The sequence below is a fragment of the Phoenix dactylifera genome, chromosome 3, assembly GCF_051530095.1.
Source record: "Phoenix dactylifera cultivar Ajwa chromosome 3, Ajwa_hap1_PhDact_Kaust_v1.1, whole genome shotgun sequence".
Taxonomy (NCBI): Eukaryota; Viridiplantae; Streptophyta; class Magnoliopsida; order Arecales; family Arecaceae; genus Phoenix; species Phoenix dactylifera.
The window spans coordinates 31,508,524-31,529,756 of NC_143192.1; the positions used below are offsets into that span (position 1 = coordinate 31,508,524).

The 21,233-nt window shown below is 44.5% G+C and overlaps 2 long non-coding RNA genes and 1 pseudogene across 2 annotated transcripts; all 3 read right to left on the reverse strand.

The window, feature by feature from the left end:
- Nucleotides 1-3,865: 3,865 nt before the first annotated feature.
- LOC103718074 (putative disease resistance protein RGA3) lies at nt 3,866-15,266 on the reverse strand (annotated as a pseudogene).
- On the reverse strand, nt 4,652-6,662 carry LOC149768043 (uncharacterized). Its single transcript, XR_016399814.1, has 2 exons — nt 6,338-6,662; nt 4,652-5,457 (listed from the first exon to the last, which is right to left on the reverse strand). It is a non-coding gene; the product is annotated as an uncharacterized LOC149768043 (long non-coding RNA).
- Nucleotides 10,117-12,119, reverse strand: LOC149768044 (uncharacterized). The gene is made up of 2 exons (XR_016399813.1): nt 11,795-12,119; nt 10,117-10,927 (listed from the first exon to the last, which is right to left on the reverse strand). It is a non-coding gene; the product is annotated as an uncharacterized LOC149768044 (long non-coding RNA).
- Nucleotides 15,267-21,233: the final 5,967 nt, after the last annotated feature.

Below are 21,233 nucleotides of genomic sequence, written 5' to 3' on the forward strand. Positions count from 1 at the left end.
AATGTAGATGACCACGTGATTGGGGAACGACATGTTGGAGTCATCTAGAACTCCAACACAGTTCTCTCTCTGTTTTTATGCGATGATACAAATTAGCTTAGAATGAGCCTCAGGCTCAATAAATCCGACTGGTTTATCCTGACCCACCCATTTGCATCCCCAAGTCAACGGGATGTAAGAAAGCATGGATAGAGTACATGAGGGTTGGGTTTCAACTTTAACAAAATTACCTCTACTTTTTCATTCATTTTATATTTATATATTATTTTACTTTAACTGTACTATTAAATTCACTATTTTTTCAGTTAACTATTTATATAAAATTAATTAATAATTTAAATTAAATTATAAATTATATAATTAATATATATATAAATTTATATGCAATTAATTTAAAAATATTTATTAAATTAAGTTAAATTTAAATTAAATATTTATTTAATTTTTTATATTATCATAAATTATAAAGATTATAAGTTTATATTGCCTTCTTTTTTTTAATATAAATAAGTGTTTTAAATTCATAATAGTAATATTTTAATGAAAGAATGGTTTAGTTTAAAATATTATATAAATATCATCCATCCTCCATTTTATTCCTCTTATATCCAATAGAAGAGGGAATCATTCTTATCTATCAATCCATATTTCACCAAATACATGGGAGGATAGATGGACAATCCATCCATCATTCCTCTCATCCATTCTTCCTTCTCTATTCATCGTTCCTCCAATCCATCGTTCATACGAAACAGAGTGGGAGTTATAAGAAAAGATAGAGGAGCGTGACATGAGGCATTTTTGGGCATACCATGATAGAGAGAGAAAGAGAGAGAGAGAGAGTTTTGTTTATTTATGAGAGAGCGGGTTTCAATCTGGGCTTATAATTCTTTTTAAAATAAAAATTTTTCTCCTCTCTTTTAGACTTTTTCTTCCAACATCTCTTCATTATTATTTGTTTTTTTTGGTATTTTTTCTGAAACCTAAAGTTGTACAGTCGATCTACTCCGAATAGTATGCCGCTATAAAGACATAAAAGGTATAACTATTGAACCAAACAGAAATTTTCTTTTAAATCTAATAGAGCCAGGCAGGGATTGTTGCCGATGAAGACCAGAAAGCTTTTCCTAAAGTTTATCTGCAGGCCAGACACAAACTGATATCCAAGAAGGAGCAACTTGAGAAGTTAATTTGAGCGGGACGCAAAGATTATAGTATTACTAGCAAACTAATAATATCATGTTCTTTTTGGGTGCCTTAGGGCCAGTCAGATATGGAGACATGCTTCAGCTCAGTTTGACCAGAGGCAGATGTGGGCGTCCACTGAGGAGTTCCTACGACATTTGGAGGCCTCCATCCGGGGGTCTGTATGACAGGAGAGGGGGACTCGTGATGCCTACCTGGCCTATCACTGCTGGCTGGAGAGGAATACACGGGTTTTCGACGGCGAGAGCCGCCATCCGAGGATGGTGGTGGACCGAGCTCTACGGCATGCGGCGGAGATCACCGACATTATTGAGGCTTCACCTACTGGGTTGGTCAGGGACATCTGGGGCCCCCATTCTACTCTTGCAGCGTCCAGGACGATACTAGTATCCTGGGTGCCCCCATCCCCTGGCTTTCTCAAGGTGAACTTTGATGGTAGCGTATTTGCGGACGGGAGCTACGGAGGTGTGGGATTTATTATTAGGGATCATGATGCCAGACTTGTGGCGGTAGGTGAATGGCGGATGTTTGACTCATCGGTGGTGACCGCGGAGCTTCGGGCGGCCTGGAAGGGTGTCTCCTATGCGAGGCAGGTTCTAGGTGCGGGTCGCATCCTTCTCGAGGGGGACTCGACCACGGTGATCGGGTGGATCCGGAAAGGGGGGTGCTTAGTTGAGGACCGGCCGCTGCTCCACGATATCCGCAGAGCTCTGGAGGAAGTTGTCTCCTACCAAGCCTCGCACGTATATCGGGAGGCGAACGATGCGGCAGATTGGGTTGCTTCCTTCGCGGCTCATCACTCGGGAGGCTTTTTTTGGATAGACCACGAGGCTGTGCCTACGCCTCTGCGCAGCATTTTGTTTTCTGATTTTGTTGGCCATCTTCACACTCGTCATGTGTGAGTCGCCGATGTACCAAAAAAAAAAAAATAATATCATTTGACCGCAGGATCTTTTGTGCTATTTGAACCATCTTATTAGGCTAACTTAAGTCTCCTTTATTCTTTTTCATCTTTTACTTCTTAGTGTGTTACCATCTTTTTTTTGTTTTCGTGACTACTGATCTATAATTTTTACTGGATCTCCCCCTTTCTTCTTTCTCTTGTATATTTTCTCTTCGGCCATTCTGGATGTATATGAAATTTTTCTTCCTTCTTAATAAAAGCTCCAGTGACTAATGCCCATTAGTCTCATTTATTCTCAAAAACAAAAACAAAAAAAGTAGTATTATCAGCAAACTGCAAGAAGAAGAACACCATATGAAGAACGACCAAGTCCTAGACCCTTTAGAATCCCTGTTTGTCTGACCAGTTGAGGTTATCACACACTATATTGAGTAGAATAAAAAAAGGAGATATGCGGTCTCTTTGGTTCAGCCTTATTTTATATTGTATCCAATTTCCCAGCTTCCAGAGTAGAGAGTGTTTGAAATCCGGATAGATATACATTGCCAAAAGATAAAAAAAAAAAAAGCAGTGGGAATTTCAGTCTCTACTCATGAGGGAATCAGCAGAACTTCCATGCAGTGGTTGAACATTTCGGTGAAGCGTTGCATCATGGGAAGCAGTAATACTTTCTGCTGCCATCTTGTTATTCCTTGTTGGAATGCTGTAATTAGTACAATCGTTCGAAAATAGGTTAAGAATTTTGTTTGCTGGAGGCTGCTACTTTGTTGCTTTCAGATGTAATCGGATAGTATTCAAAATGCAGCCGATCATGAGCCAAACTTGAGCCAAACTTGGGCACAGAAAAAGCCAAATTTTAAGTAGGCCCGGTCCGAAACCCGATTAAAAATGAATAGAGTGTAGCCCCGAGGCCCGGCCTTGATCAGCTCTAATTCAAAGGTACTTTAAAAATTAGAGCAAGTGCATCAAAATCCTCCTAAGGAATTCTACAAGCACCAAATTCTAGGCTCCCGACTCATCAGAAGCAATTTTAACCAATACAGTATGCCAAACCTTATTTTTCTCATCACGAAGGAAAAACGATATTGCTGTGTATCACGATACAAGCATCAACACTATGATGCATATCTCGATACAAACATCAACATTACGAAGTTAATAACTCATCTCTTTGTTTGTGTGTGTTCAGAAGCAAGATGTAGAGGCCCATCAGATTCACTTCATAATTGCATGAAATGAAGAAGAGCAAATTTCACATACAAATACGAATCAAGACTAGAATTGGAAGCTAGTAAGATCTTGAAGAGAATTTGAAGTTTTGGTCCAATCTCCTTGAAGCTAGTAAGGTCCAAAACGTCAAATGCTGCTCAACTTCCATTTAAAGGGTGACCTCTGTCAACCAGAAATTCGAAAACCCCTTTCTCTTCGACCGGATACTCCACCATATGGCCATGAATAATAGATCCCAATGAGATCTAAGCTCCTCCTTAGGTCTCTTCTATGTCCAAAATCCCACAAAGGAGCCAAGGAATTCTGATCATACCATAATCCAGTTGACAATAATACACTGAAGTTGCAATACTTTCTCCAGATACGTGGCTTTTAACAAGTGGAGAAAAGCACATAGACAGGAGTTATCAACCCTATGTAGAGAACAGAACACACTTGGGCTGATGGAACTCAAAAAATAATACTCATTTTTGTAATTTACAGGATAGCTGCTTACCATAATAAAGTGAAGGGGTGCTTCTGTAATCATTTGCATCTACTTCCCTGAGCTTTCCCCTGCAAAAACCATATGACATAAGCAGTTTGGAACTCACAAAATGAAAAACGTTAATCTGATCTTCTAAAAAATGAGTTTAAAGTCAAGGAACTTGTAGCAAATCCTTCGAACTTGAATCTTTTGTGCAACATATTAAGTGAAACTCATTTGTTTTAAAGCTCGGTGAGACAAACACATAGTGATTCCAATGATCATGATTCCCATGGAGTATCTCTAACAAGTAACAACAGAACAGAAGTGAGCTACACCAGCAGTGGCATACCTTGGTGTAGTGGCTGTGAGCCATGGCTGCTGTATTGGGCTGAATGGAAGAAACTAATAGTTCCTTATCAATCCATACGGAGAAGATGTGCTCAATCTTGGGCCGGTCTTCACCTGCCTCAACTTCACACCGTCGCCTGAGCTCTGGACAATTGTTGATGCTCAAGAACTGTAAGTTTAGTTGGCAGACCATCATTTGGCAAGCATAAAAGCTGAGGACAGTCTGAAATCTCAAAACGCATGAGTGATGTCAGGTTCTTGAGCCCATCTGGTAGGTACTCTAGATGCCCACAACTCTGGATTTCCAAGTCTTCCAGCTTCCTTAGGTTCTGCAGTCCCCTTGGTAGTGCCCGGAGTTGAGAACAATGTTTGATTGCAAAATAGGTAAGGCCAGAGTGTCACGCCCCGAGCCCGAGGCGCAGCAGACGCCGCACGCCCGCACGGCGGGCCGCACAGGCGTGCAAGGCATCGGATCATATCAAAGCAAATACAGATATTCAAAACTGACATAATTATTTAAATTTATTCAAAAGCAGTCTTACAAAATTTCAAATAACATATGCTTACGTAAGTCAAATACTTTAATCAATCTAACTAAAGGACCAATAACTGAAGGAATCGTCGGAAAATCTAACGCACTCCTCAATCCCGTGAGATCAAGCCTCTGGATCTGAAAAAATGGAGAAAATAGAATAATGAGCTACACTAGCCCAGTAAGCAACAAAATACCCCAGAGTGGGGTCAGAGCATATCAGATCAAAATACAGGATAATGTCTGGAATAAATCATAAATAACATCGTTTTGTTGTTTTCAAAACTTATTATCATTTTTCCAAAAACTCTTATACCAGAATCTCAACATAATAGGCTACGGCCACGTAACCCAGTGGCATGGGTTGCACAAGGTGCCAAACACCACTATTATTAAGCACCGGTGGTACGGTGTCCAAATACCACTATTCTAATCACCGGTGGTACGGTGTCGAAACCGGTTCCTCACAGATTACAAGTCGACAGGGCCAACGTATAATCCCCATTGGCGGGGCCAGAACAGAACAGATCATAGCCATGCTGAGAATACATATATATAAAAACAGATTTCATAAATTTTCCAATCATAGTTTACGGATTTCAAAGCATAATTTTCAGAAATTTAACATGCCAGACCCATTTTACTAAATACAAAACATATTTCAGAATTTAATCTATTTATCAAATAATTTAGAAATCACACTCGAAGTATTAAGTTACTTACCTCTTCTCGCTTGATTCCTATTTCAGGTAGACGGATCAGGTTCACCTGTTAAAGTTTAATTAATTTCTTGTTAATTTCAGACTAAGCAAAATTCAAAAATAATACTATTGGACATGGCCCAACAGAGCCCAAAGTTGGCCCATAATGGGCACGGCCTGATAGGGCCCATATCGGACTCGGCCCAATGGGCCCGCATAGACTCGGCTAAATAGGGCCCCCAAGGTTGGCTTCTAATTTGTTCATTTATACAATAAGATTTTTTTGCAGGGACTAATACTTAATTACAGGGTACTATTCTATAATAAAACTTGAGTGAGGGGACTAAATAAATATAGTTGGGGGTCTTTATGTAATAAATCTTTCCTATAGGGATCAAATACAAATTACAGGAGTCCCTATTTCTGAAATAGCATACTGCCAAGGGCTTAACTGCAAAAAATCTGTTTATTGGTCAAATGGGTTTGGGTTTCGGATCCCGGGTTTCGGGATCGGGTTCCAGTTCAGGTTCAGGTTCAGGTTTGGGTTCGGGTTCGGGTTCGGGTTCGGATTCTCGGGTTTGATCTGGATCCAAGTTGGGCCCATGGGGGTATTGCCCAACTGGGCCCAACCGGACTGGACTGGGCCCAAGTTGGGACTGCAATGGACTGGGCCCAACGGCCCAATTTGGCCCGTGATGGGCCTCCTCCTTCCCCAAACTCCCCCCCACGAATAGGGGGAGAAGAAGAGACGGAGGAGAGAGGGAGGTGGCCGGCGGGGGTGGCCGGCTTGGGTGGCCAGGGGCCACCCCTCGATCGACTGCCAGCCAGCCGCCATGGCGGCCGGCGGCGTTGCAGGGACTGACGGGGAGGAGAAGCAACCAAGATGATGATCTCGGCTGCTTGGGCTGAAACAGAGGAGAGGAGGATCTCGACGGAGGAGGGCTTACCGGCGGTCGACGGAGGTGGCAAATCCCGGCCGAGGGAGGCTCGGTCCGGCGTCAAGCGACGGCGGCGATGTTTGAAGCCGAGGGGTTGGATCTCGGAGCAGTGGAAGCTCGCGGAGGGGATCCGGGCGGCGCTCGGTCGGGAAGACACACCGATCGGAGAGGAGGAGGAGGGAAGGAGGAAAGAGAAGGAGGAAGAGGGCTCGGTTTGCCCTAGGGAGGAGGATTTGGGGGGTTTTTATCACCCCCCTCGTGATGGCTCTCCGCCGCGAAGATCGCGGCGGCCGAGCGAGATCCGCGGCCGCGGTTCGGCCGCGGATGAGCTGGAGGGGGGGGGGGTGCCGCGGGACTAGCGACATCCCCGCCCCGATCATCCCCGGAAGAGCCGGAGAGGATCGCAAATCGCGATCCTCTGTTCCGGCCTTCCAAAAAGAGAACGGGACTGAAGTCGGCAAGGGCTGCCGACTTCAGCCCGTGTCTCACATTCTCTCCCCCTTAGAAAAATTTCGTCCTCGAAATTTAACATACCTTAGCTTGCAAAAAGGTCCGGATATTTTTCCTTCATCTTGTCCTCCAGCTCCCACGTGGCTTCACGTTCTGAGTGATTGCTCCACTGGATCTTAACATAAGGAATCGTGTGCCTCCTCAATACTTGCTCTTTTCTATCAACCACACGTACAGGCTGCTCAGGATATGTCAAATCTTCTCTAAGCTGCAAAGGAGCCACTTCTACCACATGGCTCATATCTGGAATATACTTTCTTAACATAGAAACATGAAAAACGTTGTGGACTCCAGACAGTGAAGGTGGGAGTGTCAATTTGTATGCCACAGCTCCTACTCTTTCCAGAATCTCAAAAGGGGCCCACATAGCGTGGACTAAGTTTTCCGCGTATTCTAAATCGCATCACCCCTTTAACTGATCAAATAAGTCATCAATTTTTGGTAGAGGATACTTGTTCTTTATTGTTACTTTATTTATCTCTCGATAATCAATACATAATCTCATACTACCATCCTTCTTCTTTACAAATAAGACTGGGGCTCCCCAAGGTGAAACACTAGGTCTGATGAAACCCTTATCAAGAAGATCCTGCAACTGCTCCTTTAATTCTTTCATTTCAACTGGAGCCATTCTATAGGGGGTCTTAGAGATTGGTGTGGTACCAGGAATCAAATCAATTGCAAAATCAATTTCTCTATCTGGTGGCAAGCTAGGGAGGTCTTCCGGAAAGACATCGGGGTATTCATTTACTACTGGGATATCTTCAAATCTTTGATCTGACTGTCTAGTGTCAACCACTGTGGCAATATATGCCATACTCCCCTTTCTAAGTAGTCGCTTAATTTGCATAGCAGAAATAATTCGAGGGGAGGTATATGCACCACTGTCAATGAAGCTGAATTCAGTATCTCGAGGGATCTAAAATTTTATCCGCTTTTCATGACAGTTAATGGTAGCAAAGTGTGATGCTAAGTAGCCCATACCGAGAATTATGCCAAAGTCATGCGTATCTATAACTATCAAATCAGCAGGCAAGTCTTTACCTACTATCTGAACCGGACAAGTCTTGCAGACCTGATTACCCATCATCCCACTTCCAGCAGGGGTGTTAACATGCAAATCATACTCTAACAGCATGCAAGGTAGATCATGTTTTCGCACAAATATCGATGACATAATGAATGTGCAGCACCAGTATCAAATAGTATATAAGCATAAACAGAAGCAACCGGTAGTGTGCTGATCCCTCAAAGGATAATGACTAACCTTAGAGTCAAATTATTATGTTGCTAAGAATATGATTCACAAAATGAACATGTACTGATAATCATTAGATAGCAACGATTTATCTCAAAAATGATTTGTATCAAATCGCAAAAGTAGGTCTAAGAAGGCAAAGTATTGATACCATGATTCAATATGCCACAAAGCCTTTAACTTAAACTTATAAATCATAAGATGAGAGCAAATAATGCATGGTTTATTCAGATATTTAACAAATTAGACCATATTTGGTCATCAATCAACTAACCCGAGTCATGATACGTTCAAATTATCATTATTATTATTATTTTCTTAGCATACCCAAAAATAGCAAAGTCTATCCAAGAAATAACATAATCATATCAGGATTGACCTGAGAATCAATAGTGTTCACCTTCCCTTATTAACAAAATCTTTCATTATTGAATAACATAGTCTTTCATCATAACATGTTACCAAAACACAGTCAATATTTTTGACCAGTTTAAATTTACTCAGTTAATCAAATTTCTGCTGCACAACTCAGATCAATATTTTCCAAACTTTCTTATTAATCCCACATCATCAGCAAATTTTTTTTTTTTTAATATCCAAACAAAATTTTATCCTTGCTTCCCAAGTACACTAGATCATGATTAACCCTTGAGATAGTTATCGTATTTGTACCATCATATAATCAAGCAATCATATTCTAGATCCAAATTTGAACTAAGCCAATTCTAGTTTTCCTTAACAATTCTATTATACAAGTTGATATTTATTCGAAGCTTCGATAATTAAAAGATTCTCGATCGATTAACTTACTCAGGAGCTTATTTAATCATCCCGAATCTTTTCTTTTAGGCTAAACTTATTTTGGCCTCTCATGAAATCCCCCTTGCATTTCTCATACGGTGATACAAAATCCATAATCAACTCATAGCCTTGATTTATAAATATTTAACTAACAAGAATCTAATAATCTGGTTCAAAGATTTACAAGAAATTCCACAAAGATATAAACTCTATGATTTTACATTGAGATCAACTCCTCAAATAAGTAAAATATTTTTATTTGTAATACTGCAAACATTTCAGGATCTTGTAAATCTACTGGACTTTAGAGAATTTACTAATAACACAATGATATCCATATCGATCAAAATCAAAAATACTATACTTTTCAATGATTTTTATTTTTATTTTTATTTTTTATTTTCTTTCAAGCATCAAGAACTTTTCTAAATCAAGCAAGTCCTATTTTCGACCAACCCAAAAAAAATATTTAAATCCACCAATATTCTCAAGATTACTAATTGACTTTCCATCAAAATATCAATCTTAATTGTTTTAAGTCTCAAGTAGAGCCAAATAAGAATTATTAAGTCTCATCCCAGAGTGTATTTTCCTTCTATATACGAGCTCCATGCATGATCCACATACAGATTTCAATAAATATTTTCTAGTCCAAGCTTTAAACATCTTTTTATAGATGAATCTTAAATTGCTACCAAAATAATTAACTTCAACTAGAAGCAATATTCACAGTGCCTGATATCAAGTTAAACTTCCCAAATAATTACATTGCACGATAATAACTCATGATTAATATTCCTTCACTTAATTTAGTCAAAATCTAATTAATCATAACTTGAAATACAAGTTGCTCTACCAAGAAAACTCTTAGAGTAGCTCATTCACACTTTGGTTACGACCATAATTAGGTTGCAGTCTAATTTTAGCATTTCAAAATTATGATAAAATAACTCAAATTTATCAATAACAAAAGCAAATAAATGCCTTCATCTAATGGCCTAATGTCTACCCATCTCTCAAACTTTCTGACGAATCCTAAAGATCCTAAAACTTAAGCTCCATCTGACTATTTCAAATACAATCCCTAGGAATCTGAAACCTGGCTCTGATACCACCAAATCTGTCACGCCCCGAGCCCGAGGCGCAGCAGACGCCGCACGCCCGCACGGCGGGCCGCACAGGCGTGCAAGGCATCGGATCATATCAAAGCAAATACAGATATTCAAAACTGACATAATTATTTAAATTTATTCAAAAGCAGTCTTACAAAATTTCAAATAACATATGCTTACGTAAGTCAAATACTTTAATCAATCTAACTAAAGGACCAATAACTGAAGGAATCGTCGGAAAATCTAACGCACTCCTCAATCCCGTGAGATCAAGCCTCTGGATCTGAAAAAATGGAGAAAATAGAATAATGAGCTACACTAGCCCAGTAAGCAACAAAATACCCCAGAGTGGGGTCAGAGCATATCAGATCAAAATACAGGATAATGTCTGGAATAAATCATAAATAACATCGTTTTGTTGTTTTCAAAACTTATTATCATTTTTCCAAAAACTCTTATACCAGAATCTCAACATAATAGGCTACGGCCACGTAACCCAGTGGCATGGGTTGCACAAGGTGCCAAACACCACTATTATTAAGCACCGGTGGTACGGTGTCCAAATACCACTATTCTAATCACCGGTGGTACGGTGTCGAAACCGGTTCCTCACAGATTACAAGTCGACAGGGCCAACGTATAATCCCCATTGGCGGGGCCAGAACAGAACAGAACAGATCATAGCCATGCTGAGAATACATATATATAAAAACAGATTTCATAAATTTTCCAATCATAGTTTACGGATTTCAAAGCATAATTTTCAGAAATTTAACATGCCAGACCCATTTTACTAAATACAAAACATATTTCAGAATTTAATCTATTTATCAAATAATTTAGAAATCACACTCGAAGTATTAAGTTACTTACCTCTTCTCGCTTGATTCCTATTTCAGGTAGACGGATCAGGTTCACCTGTTAAAGTTTAATTAATTTCTTGTTAATTTCAGACTAAGCAAAATTCAAAAATAATACTATTGGACATGGCCCAACAGAGCCCAAAGTTGGCCCATAATGGGCACGGCCTGATAGGGCCCATATCGGACTCGGCCCAATGGGCCCGCATAGACTCGGCTAAATAGGGCCCCCAAGGTTGGCTTCTAATTTGTTCATTTATACAATAAGATTTTTTTGCAGGGACTAATACTTAATTACAGGGTACTATTCTATAATAAAACTTGAGTGAGGGGACTAAATAAATATAGTTGGGGGTCTTTATGTAATAAATCTTTCCTATAGGGATCAAATACAAATTACAGGAGTCCCTATTTCTGAAATAGCATACTGCCAAGGGCTTAACTGCAAAAAATCTGTTTATTGGTCAAATGGGTTTGGGTTTCGGATCCCGGGTTTCGGGTTCGGGTTCCAGTTCAGGTTCAGGTTCAGGTTTGGGTTCGGGTTCGGGTTCGGGTTCGGATTCTCGGGTTTGATCTGGATCCAAGTTGGGCCCATGGGGGTATTGCCCAACTGGGCCCAACCGGACTGGACTGGGCCCAAGTTGGGCCTGCAATGGACTGGGCCCAACGGCCCAATTTGGCCCGTGATGGGCCTCCTCCTTCCCCAAACTCCCCCCCACGAATAGGGGGAGAAGAAGAGACGGAGGAGAGAGGGAGGTGGCCGGCGGGGGTGGCCAGGGGCCACCCCTCGATCGACTGCCAGCCAGCCGCCATGGCGGCCGGCGGCGTTGCAGGGACCGACGGGGAGGAGAAGCAACCAAGATGATGATCTCGGCTGCTTGGGCTGAAACAGAGGAGAGGAGGATCTCGACGGAGGAGGGCTTACCGGCGGTCGACGGAGGTGGCAAATCCCGGCCGAGGGAGGCTCGGTCCGGCGTCAAGCGACGGCGGCGATGTTTGAAGCCGAGGGGTTGGATCTCGGAGCAGGGGAAGCTCGCGGAGGGGATCCGGGCGGCGCTCGGTCGGGAAGACACACCGATCGGAGAGGAGGAGGAGGGAAGGAGGAAAGAGAAGGAGGAAGAGGGCTCGGTTTGCCCTAGGGAGGAGGATTTGGGGGGTTTTTATCACCCCCCTCGTGATGGCTCTCCGCCGCGAAGATCGCGGCGGCCGAGCGAGATCCGCGGCCGCGGTTCGGCCGCGGATGAGCTGGAGGGGGGGGGGGGTGCCGCGGGACTAGCGACATCCCCGCCCCGATCATCCCCGGAAGAGCCGGAGAGGATCGCAAATCGCGATCCTCTGTTCCGGCCTTCCAAAAAGAGAACGGGACTGAAGTCGGCAAGGGCTGCCGACTTCAGCCCGTGTCTCACACAGAGGGGAGCCAATTGTCAGGCAATGATATCAAGTGGTCGCAGTGACTGATTTCCAAGCAGCGTATAGAGGCATGGCCAAGTTGGAGTTTTGAAGGCAAGCTTATTGTTGGCAACCGGCTGAGGGTCAGGGAGGAAAGAGAAGTGAGACTGGACCATGAGTCGAAAACCCACTCACCGCTGGCCTTCACCTCTAAAGATTGGAGCGATGGGAAGCTTCGCAAGCCGACTAATTTTGGGGATCCCTCAATCTCCAACTTTGTCAGGGAAGGAAGATTATGAGTAAGTTGTCGAAGACCACTGCAGTTCTTAAAAACCAGCTCTCGAAGCGAAGGAAGCAGGCAATTATCTTTTCCACACCAAACCTGCAAGCTGTGCATGCTCTCAAAATGTAGCTTTTGCAATGATGGGAAATTTCTTGCGTCATGACCACAAAATGAGCAATCCACAATCTTGACACCATCGATTTCTTTTATGTAGAGATCTTTCAGTGCAGGCAACTGTCCGAGCGGAGGGAGGATCTCACATTTCTTACAATTGGAGAGCGACAGGGCTACTAGTTTGGAGAAGGAAGAATGACCTATCCAAGATGGAAATGTTGCACCTTCATAGCCTACTACAATGAGCTCTTTGAGATTGGTGTGAGGTTGGAGGTTTGCTAGAACTTTCTCTTCAAGTTCCTGGACATGTCTACTTGATGCAAATTTATGATGGTGGCTCCACTGCAGCTCTAATCTATGAATGTATTGTTTTCTGGATAAATTTGCCTCCGAAGCTTCTGCTGCTTTTGAAACAAAATGAAGGTTTGAAATTTGAAGCTCTCCATGGAGATTGTTCAACTCCTTCAGCTCTCTTAACCCACATCTATGCTTTGTACCTACAACAAATCTTGATAATGTTTGGAGATCAGTTAAAAGTCCAATTTCTGGAGGCATGGACCTCAGACTATGCCCTCTAGACTTGGCACCCTGTGCCATCACTGAAATTTCGTCAAGATGCAGATCGAGATGATGCAGTCTTTGGAGACTTCTTGTGTTCCAGGGCAACTCCTGAATATCACAATTTCTAAGACCCAATATCTGAAGATTATAAAGGCAACCCACTGATTCAGGCAGCCTTCTAATAGTTGTGTTTGGAAGCTGGAGGCACCGTAGGTGCTTCAAATCACCTATCGATTCAGGCAGCATACTTATGCCACAGTTGCTCAGATCCAAGGTCCGTAGGCTTCCCAATCTCTCTGCAAGATTGTTAGGGACCCTTATCTCATATGTTGTGGATCCACCGGCCAGCAGGAATGTGTACAAGCCTCCGTATGCATAAAATGTCTTAAATATGTTCTTCCTTCGGTTAGACAAAGGTGATTGCGTCGGGTTATCCTGCACAAACTGGTCACAGATCAACGACAAATGCCGTGTCTTTGCGGAGAGATTGCATGGTTTGCCAAGCTCCACTATACGACATTCCTCCATTGATACATGTTGAGCATAGTCATGAATAAGATCATGCATTTTGTACCTAGGTTGGCTGCGTTTATAGTCAAAGTGTGAGATCTGGAAGAATGACTTCTGCACAAGCGAATCAAAGTAGTAGCTACCGATGTCTTCGATACGTTCTCCCCCACCAGGCTGAATGAAATTTTGTGCTATCCACAGTTGGACTATGAACTCCTTCTCAAACTCGTAGCCTTTCGGAATTAAGGAACAATATGCAAAACATGGCTTAAGATGTGCAGGCAATTGCTGGTAGCTCAAGCTAACCGCACGAGAAATATCGCCGTCCCCACCGGAGAATTCCCAGCTCTCGTCTTGGAGAATTGCTTCCCACTTGCTTCTGTCAGCTACCCTGCGCAGCCTATGGCCCAAAGCAATCGCTGCCAGAGGCAAGCCCTTGCACTTGTTCACAATCTGTCTTCCGATATCATCTAGATCAGAAAATGCATCTGGATCTCGGGAAAATGCATACTGGCAGAACAAAGACCAGCAATCATCATCTAATAAACCCCCCAAACTGTATGGTGATGAGGTGCTCATAATGTTTGCGACTTCCTCGCTCCTGGTAGTCACCAATATCTTACTCCCTCTGGCTCCACACAGCAAGGGGACTCTAAGCCTCTCCCACTGTTCTGTTTCCTCATTCCATACGTCATCCAAGACGAGCAAGTATCTCTTTCCAGCCAACTTCTTCTTGAGGTGTTTCTGAAGATTGTCGAGGTTGATGGGTTCGTACACATGACTATCTATGGATTCTATGATCGCTCTCGTGAGCCCGTAGACATTAAAATCATAGGACACGTGGACCCAAAGCCTGAGCTCGAAATGCTTCTCCACAGTTTCATCATTGTAGACTAGTTGAGCGAGGGTCGTCTTCCCCAGTCCACCCATCCCGAGGATGGAAATCACAGAAATGTTGTGCTCGACCTCACCATGCAACGGTACCAACAGTTCTACGATCCTCCGCTTATCGCTCTCCGGCCAAGAGCTGACGAAGGATTCAGCGAGGTGCTCTGATGATGATTCTCACGGCGCCTTTCTCGACTCCTTGATTCATCCCCCAATCTCAAGCTAAAAGCATGATGTCTGTTTCCGATGAGAGCGAGTCTATCGGCTATCTCTTCCATTCTATGGGACATTTTGAGCCAGAACAAGGCACGCTTAGGATTGAGGAAGGACAGGGAGCTGCGTACCCGTGCATATGGGATCAGACGCCGGCGTTAAGCTTCGGTAGCACACTCATCCAACACGTCGTTTGCATCATAGGCGACGACCCTGAGCTCGTTGAGCCACAGCCTCACCGCATTCTCGGCGCACTGCCTCTCCTCTGCGTCATGAAGCACAGATTGAATCATGGAGAGACTGTCCCTGAGATTTCTCAGCTGGTCCTCCGCTCCCAAGACCAACCTAAGCTCGTCCAGCAGCAGAGTCGCCAAATTCTCAAACAGGACCTGTAGAAAGGCAGAGGAAACCTCTCCAACCATGTCTATTTGTGTGTGCGTGTGTGAGAGAGAGATTAATCCTAGGCTGGAGTTAGCCGGAAAAAGACGGAAGAGGTAGGGGAGATCATGGGGTTCATATCTAGTGCGGAGATTGCCAATGCGTTGATTAGCGATCATTCATTACAAAGACAGTTATCGGACAGACGTTGAATTTCTGGTTTGTTTAATTGTTTTCAGTTCACTTGCGTCTGTCATACGCCTCCAAAGTTTGCTTTCTAGTTTTTGTGTCATTCTCAACCAAAATTTCGTTTGTTATAAAGCCAATCTTAGGTAAAGTATTCTGGCAACTCACTGCAAATCAAAGCAAAATAAGAAACGCTAGCTTGATCTCTTATGGAAGTCTAGGTCTTCATCCTCCGCCCGCCAGCCTACCTAGGCTGTAGAAAATTCCCCACACAATTTGACCAGCCCCAGGCGACGCAATTGTGTGTTAATGGTCCAGTATAGAAAGTCATGTTTGATAAAGAAGGGATTGCCAAATTTCTTGCAGCTGGTCCTTCTCTTCTTATTATTCTTCTATGACTTGAATTTACCAAAAAAAAAAAAAAAAGACAAAAGAAAAAGAGTACTTATGTTGACGAAGAAACAGAGTAATAATATAAAATACAGGATTTGACCAATCTTCACCAAGAATCTTCAATAACGCAGAGGAAATCAGGGTGCTAGCCTGCTGTAATTCAAACGTTTCAATTGCAGACCTCAATATCAGTGATACGAATTTGTAGAATTGCATGTAAGAACAATATTGTTCATGGAAAAAAAAAGGTAAATTTTACTAATCTCCTACGGGGTTTGGAAACACTACAGATTTCCATTCAGCATTTTAGAAATATGCAATGTCCTCCCTAAACCCGTTAAAGCAGACGACGATGTTATCTTTTTCATTTGCCTGAGAGTGTTTCCGTTTGCCTTGGGACTTCAATTCTCATTAACAATAAAAATACAACAAATAATATGAAGGAAATACAAAATGAAAATTAGTACTTTATTTTTGTTGTTCAAAAACCACAATCTAATAGTCTAACTTTAATCCTCAAAGACCACAATGTACTCAAGGTAGTCAAGTGACCCCAGTAACGATAAATTTCAGCATCGTTCATGGTAACATTAGCTTCTTTATATCATTGTAGACAACACTACAATGATGCTGAGACTAGTCTGATTTGAGATCATCATGAATTCTCGTAAACAAACTTCATACTTTGGAGAAACAAATTAATGCTCAAAGGGTTGTAGGAAGTTGTGTTATGCGAATAGTACAAGTGGTGAAATGTATATTCCGAAACAATAGGTGGCAATCTGTAATTCCCCCCAAATCTCAAGAAGGGTCAAGGTAATTTACTCAAAAAAATGTATTTAGTAGTCAATTTATTGATCCATAATATTCTATCAATAAATATCAATTAATTGTTTTGGAACCAGATTGTTAAGAGATCGTATGATCTTACTCTAGTTGTAAGCATCCCAAATATCTCTCAAGGACAAGGTTGTCAGTCGTCCTGATTTACTTCAATGAGCCAAACAAGTTTAAGGAGCAGGTCACTGCTGTTCGATCCAATATTTTTTCTGATCTATATTGCATGGATATAAGAATTGTAAGGTGGCAGAGAAATGGAATGGAACGAATTGGGGAATATGATTCAGAAAACTTCAACCACCTATGTGAATAAGAATCCCCGACATACAAACACCGGCATGAACAACTAGATAATAGATTTTACCAATTATTCTGTAATAATTATAACTATTGAAATAATATAGAAAAATACAGTTATCATGAATTCATATGCCAGCTAATCATGTTTTTATATAATCAATCTCTTATCATCACAATAGTAGCTCCACCAAAATAGCAAATACATTCAACAGTGATCTCAAATAAATTATTTACCATTTTCTGAATAACATGGGTCAGATTCGACAGCTTTGGACTAGTCATGGTTTCGTGTTAGTCCATGACTAGAGAACTATAACCTCATGTTTTAGCCCGCAGATGGCACACCAGAGTCACACTTTGTGAAAGCCCATGTAGGGTTGGGCCGGCCTCTGAGAAAGGGCGGCCCAACACATGAAAAGGGGGAGGGAGTTTCTCCCTCCCCTGTTCCGGAAAATCCTCCCTCTCCTCCCGAATCCACCGGAGAGGAGGATCCTAGGGTGATAAAAACCCTAGCAATCTCGGGCCGAGACCTCCTCCTCTTTCTAGGGCTTCCGTCGAGAGCCGTCCACACACACACACAAAAAAAAAAAAAGGATTGGGTTTTACCTTGCCGCGGGAGGAATCGGAGCAGTCGCCGTCGATCCGGCCGGAGGCAAGGTGAGCACCCTCTCCTCCTTCTCCTCCATCTTTGGATGCTATTTCCTTGGGAAATGGCCGGGAAGTCGCCGGATTGAGAAGAACCGAACCCGCCTCGGCGGCTCGGTTCCTTCTTCCGTTCCGGCAGGCCATCGCCGGGCGTGGCACCACCGGCACCGCCACAGGCCGACGACCAGGGGGCGTCGCCGGCCGTGGGCCACCGGCGGCCGAACCTCCTTCTCCCCTTTCCGTCGGGAAGAAGGAAGAAGAGAGAAAGAGAGAGGGTCTTTCCCCTCCCTTTCTCTTAGCATATATTTCCTCTTATTATATTATTTGTTGTTGGGTTCCCTTCTTACACTTGGATCCAGGGAGATCAGGGCTTTGAGGACTCTAGATAGTCTTGGGATGCTAGATTTTAGAGGACCCTTTAGAGGATTAAACTGGGGTCCTAGAACATCATATATCTTTGATAAATTTTAATGATGATTTGGTTCTGTAGGGGAACAATCTATTGGACGAGAGGACGCTGAGCAGAGTCCTGCGCATTCCGGTTCATAGATCGCCGTGAGGGCAGGTGATTAGTTGTCTGAGTTTTCAATAAAGTGTAAGAATCCTTGTACGCCAATCCTGCATGATATAAATATTTTTACACCATATATGTTTGATTTGCTATGATCCAGACAAAGCAAAAATAAATTTATATTAAATTATACTTTGATTATATTGGTTTATGATTGGTACTATGATGGATGTATGTATGTGCATAACCTATACCAGCATAAATGGAAAAAATAAATGTGGTTCTTATAATATGATGGAAATAAATCGTATTTTGATTATATTTGTTGTAATTGATAGTGTGATGGATACAAGCCTGAGCATAGCTTACATTTACATAATTGGACTAATGGAGATGGTGGATAGACTAACCATATTATATTGATTGCCCTGTCACGGGCCGGAAACGTGACCTTGGTTAGTCTAGGCCGGATATAAGATGGAAAAAGGAATTAATGTGTGTATGTGAATTGATTAAATGAACTGGGACTTTGGGCTTATCTCGTTATTATTGATTGCCCCATCACAGGCTGGAAATGTGATATTATCGATTGCCCCGTCACAGGCTGGAAATGTGATACTATCGATTGCCTCGTCACAGGCTGGAAATGTGATACTATCGATTGCCCCGTCACAGGCAGGAAATGTGATACTATCTGTTGCTGGTGGTCCAAACCGAGAACGATTGGCACAGTGGTGTGAACGGGATTCCGTCTGAGCTGCCTTGGTTGATGTTGATTGTGCTCCACCTTCCACCGGGGAACCTGCAAGCAAGCCTCGCACCACCACTGGGGTAGTGGGGGCCCTCCGACGATCAAGTCAGAGGAGATTGGAGGAGGAGGAGAGATGATAATAGCAAGCAAGAGAGTGCTCTGGAAGATATTGCTTACCCCCCCTTCTCCCCCCAGCCGCATATATACCTGGCTGGGGGGTCTCTCAGGGGGGTTTGTCATCGTGGGGCGCGATGGAGTGGCCACTGACATGGCCGTTACAGGGCGTCGTGGAGCAGCGCTGGGTACGGCCATGACAGGGCGTAGTGGAGTTCCGCTTTGTACGGCTGATACAGGAGATCGTGGAACAGCATCGGATACAGCCGTTGCAGGGAGTAGTGGAGCAGGAGGCCTCGGCGTGCCTCTGGGAAGCAGCCTGTCGTTATCAAGAGATCTCCGACTCGGGGTCGGAGTGCTGGATCAGGGGGCAGCCGACTCGGGGTCGGGCTGCGGTGCTGAGGATATCCGACTTGGGGTCGGATTGCTAGATCAAGGGGCAGCCGACTCGGGGTCGGGCTGCGAAGCCGGAGATATCCGACTCGGGGTCGGATTGCTGGATCAAGGGGCAGCCGACTCGGGGTCGGGCTGCAAAGCCGGAGATATCCGACTCGGGGTCGGATTGCTGGATCAAGGGGCAGCCGACTCGGGGTCGGGCTGCGAAGCCGAAGATATCCGACTCGGGGTCGGGTTACTGGATCAAGGGGCAGCTGAGTCTTCTTGGGCGCGCGTGTCGGTCACGTGGGGCATGGTGGCTGAGTTCCCCCGTAACAGTAGCCCCCCACTTCCGAGCCTGGAACTAGGAGGGAAACGGGTGAAGGAAGTGATGCTTCGAGATTGCCGCCATCCCTCGGAGAGGCGCGCGCGCTTCGAGCTCCCCGTCTTCTTTATGGCGTATGGCGGTTGTTGCTGACCTGGCAGTCTGAGGATTTCGGCGGACATCCCTCCTTAATGGCGTCGATTCGCCTTTGGGGCGCGAGCGACCCTTCGGCAGCCAGGCGTCCTCTGGCGTTACCGGGGCGTCACCCACCTTTCCGCCTATTTAACCGGGGGTCCTCCTCCGTCCGCCTTTCTCCTTACAGACATCTTCGAGTTTCTCCTTTGCGCTGCCGTCATCGCCGTCGAACTGTTCGCTTGCTCCTCCTTTGACGCTCTCGGAGCTGTTCTTCCTTCTCTTCCGGTGAGTTGCTCCATTCTTTAATTTAGGGCTCTCCATACTCTCCTTTTGTATTAGTGTACTCCAGTCGTTCCGGTCTTTTCCCCCTTTTCGACCCTGTCCTGACCGTAGATTCACTGGCCATTAGGGATGGGCGAAGTGAGAGCAGACCGCATTAAGTCGGAGTTGGCCGCCGAAGACCTAGATAGGTTCGTGGCTCGATACCACCTTCCCGAGGCCTGCAATGTTACACTCCCGGGGCCTGAGGAGAGGATGTCCCATCCTCCTCCAGGGAAGGTTGCCATCAATGAGGGCATTCTTCAGGCCGGGTTCCGCTTTCCCCCCTCGGACTTAGTCGTTCAGGTGCTTCGGGGTTTAAGAGTGGCGCCGACGCAGCTGGTGCCGAACTCATGGCGCGCCCTGACAGCCTTTCAGGTTCTCTGCCGCATGCACGAGGTTCCGGCCACCCTGAATGTCTTTTGGGAATGCTACGGCCTGAGTGGCCACCCCCAGGATAAGGGGTGGTGGTGCTTTGCGGCGCGGCGAGGGTGCGGCCTCGTCAAGGAGGCTCCCACCTCCATTCACGGCTGGAAGGAGCGCTTCTTTTTCGTTGACGCAGATCCCTCTTGGGGAATCAGGGCAACCTGGGAGACGCCGATGAAGTCCCCGATTGGCCTATCGAGGTTGTCGAGGGAGGAATCCGACGGCGTCGCCGTCTTGAAGGAGTTGGTTGCCGAGGGTCGGCTCCCCCCGGTGTGTCGCCTTATTTCCGAGGATACCTTGGTGAACGTCGGTCTGAGCTCGGTCCCCACTGACCGTGAGCCCGCCACCATTTCTTTTTTAGCTCTTTTCTCCTCTTTCGTTTCGTTCTTTCCTTCAGTTTCTCAACCTCCGACCACCTCGTCCTTTTTGCAGAGATCGACGATGTCATGCGGTCGGACAAGGCAACGGCTGTTGGTAGGACGTCCCTACTGGAAGCAGTCCGGAGGAAGAAATGAGCTCCTCCGAGCGGGGCTCCACCGGCGAAGAAGTCCCGCCGGCAGGCGACTCCGACGCCGACAGACGGGTCCGGACCCACCGATCAGGGGGACGTCGCGGGCGCGGACCGGGAGTTGACGTTGTATCAGCCCTCCGATGCCGAGACTACCGTTTCTCCGGAGGCATCACCCGGGCGCGCCCAAGATGGACGGGT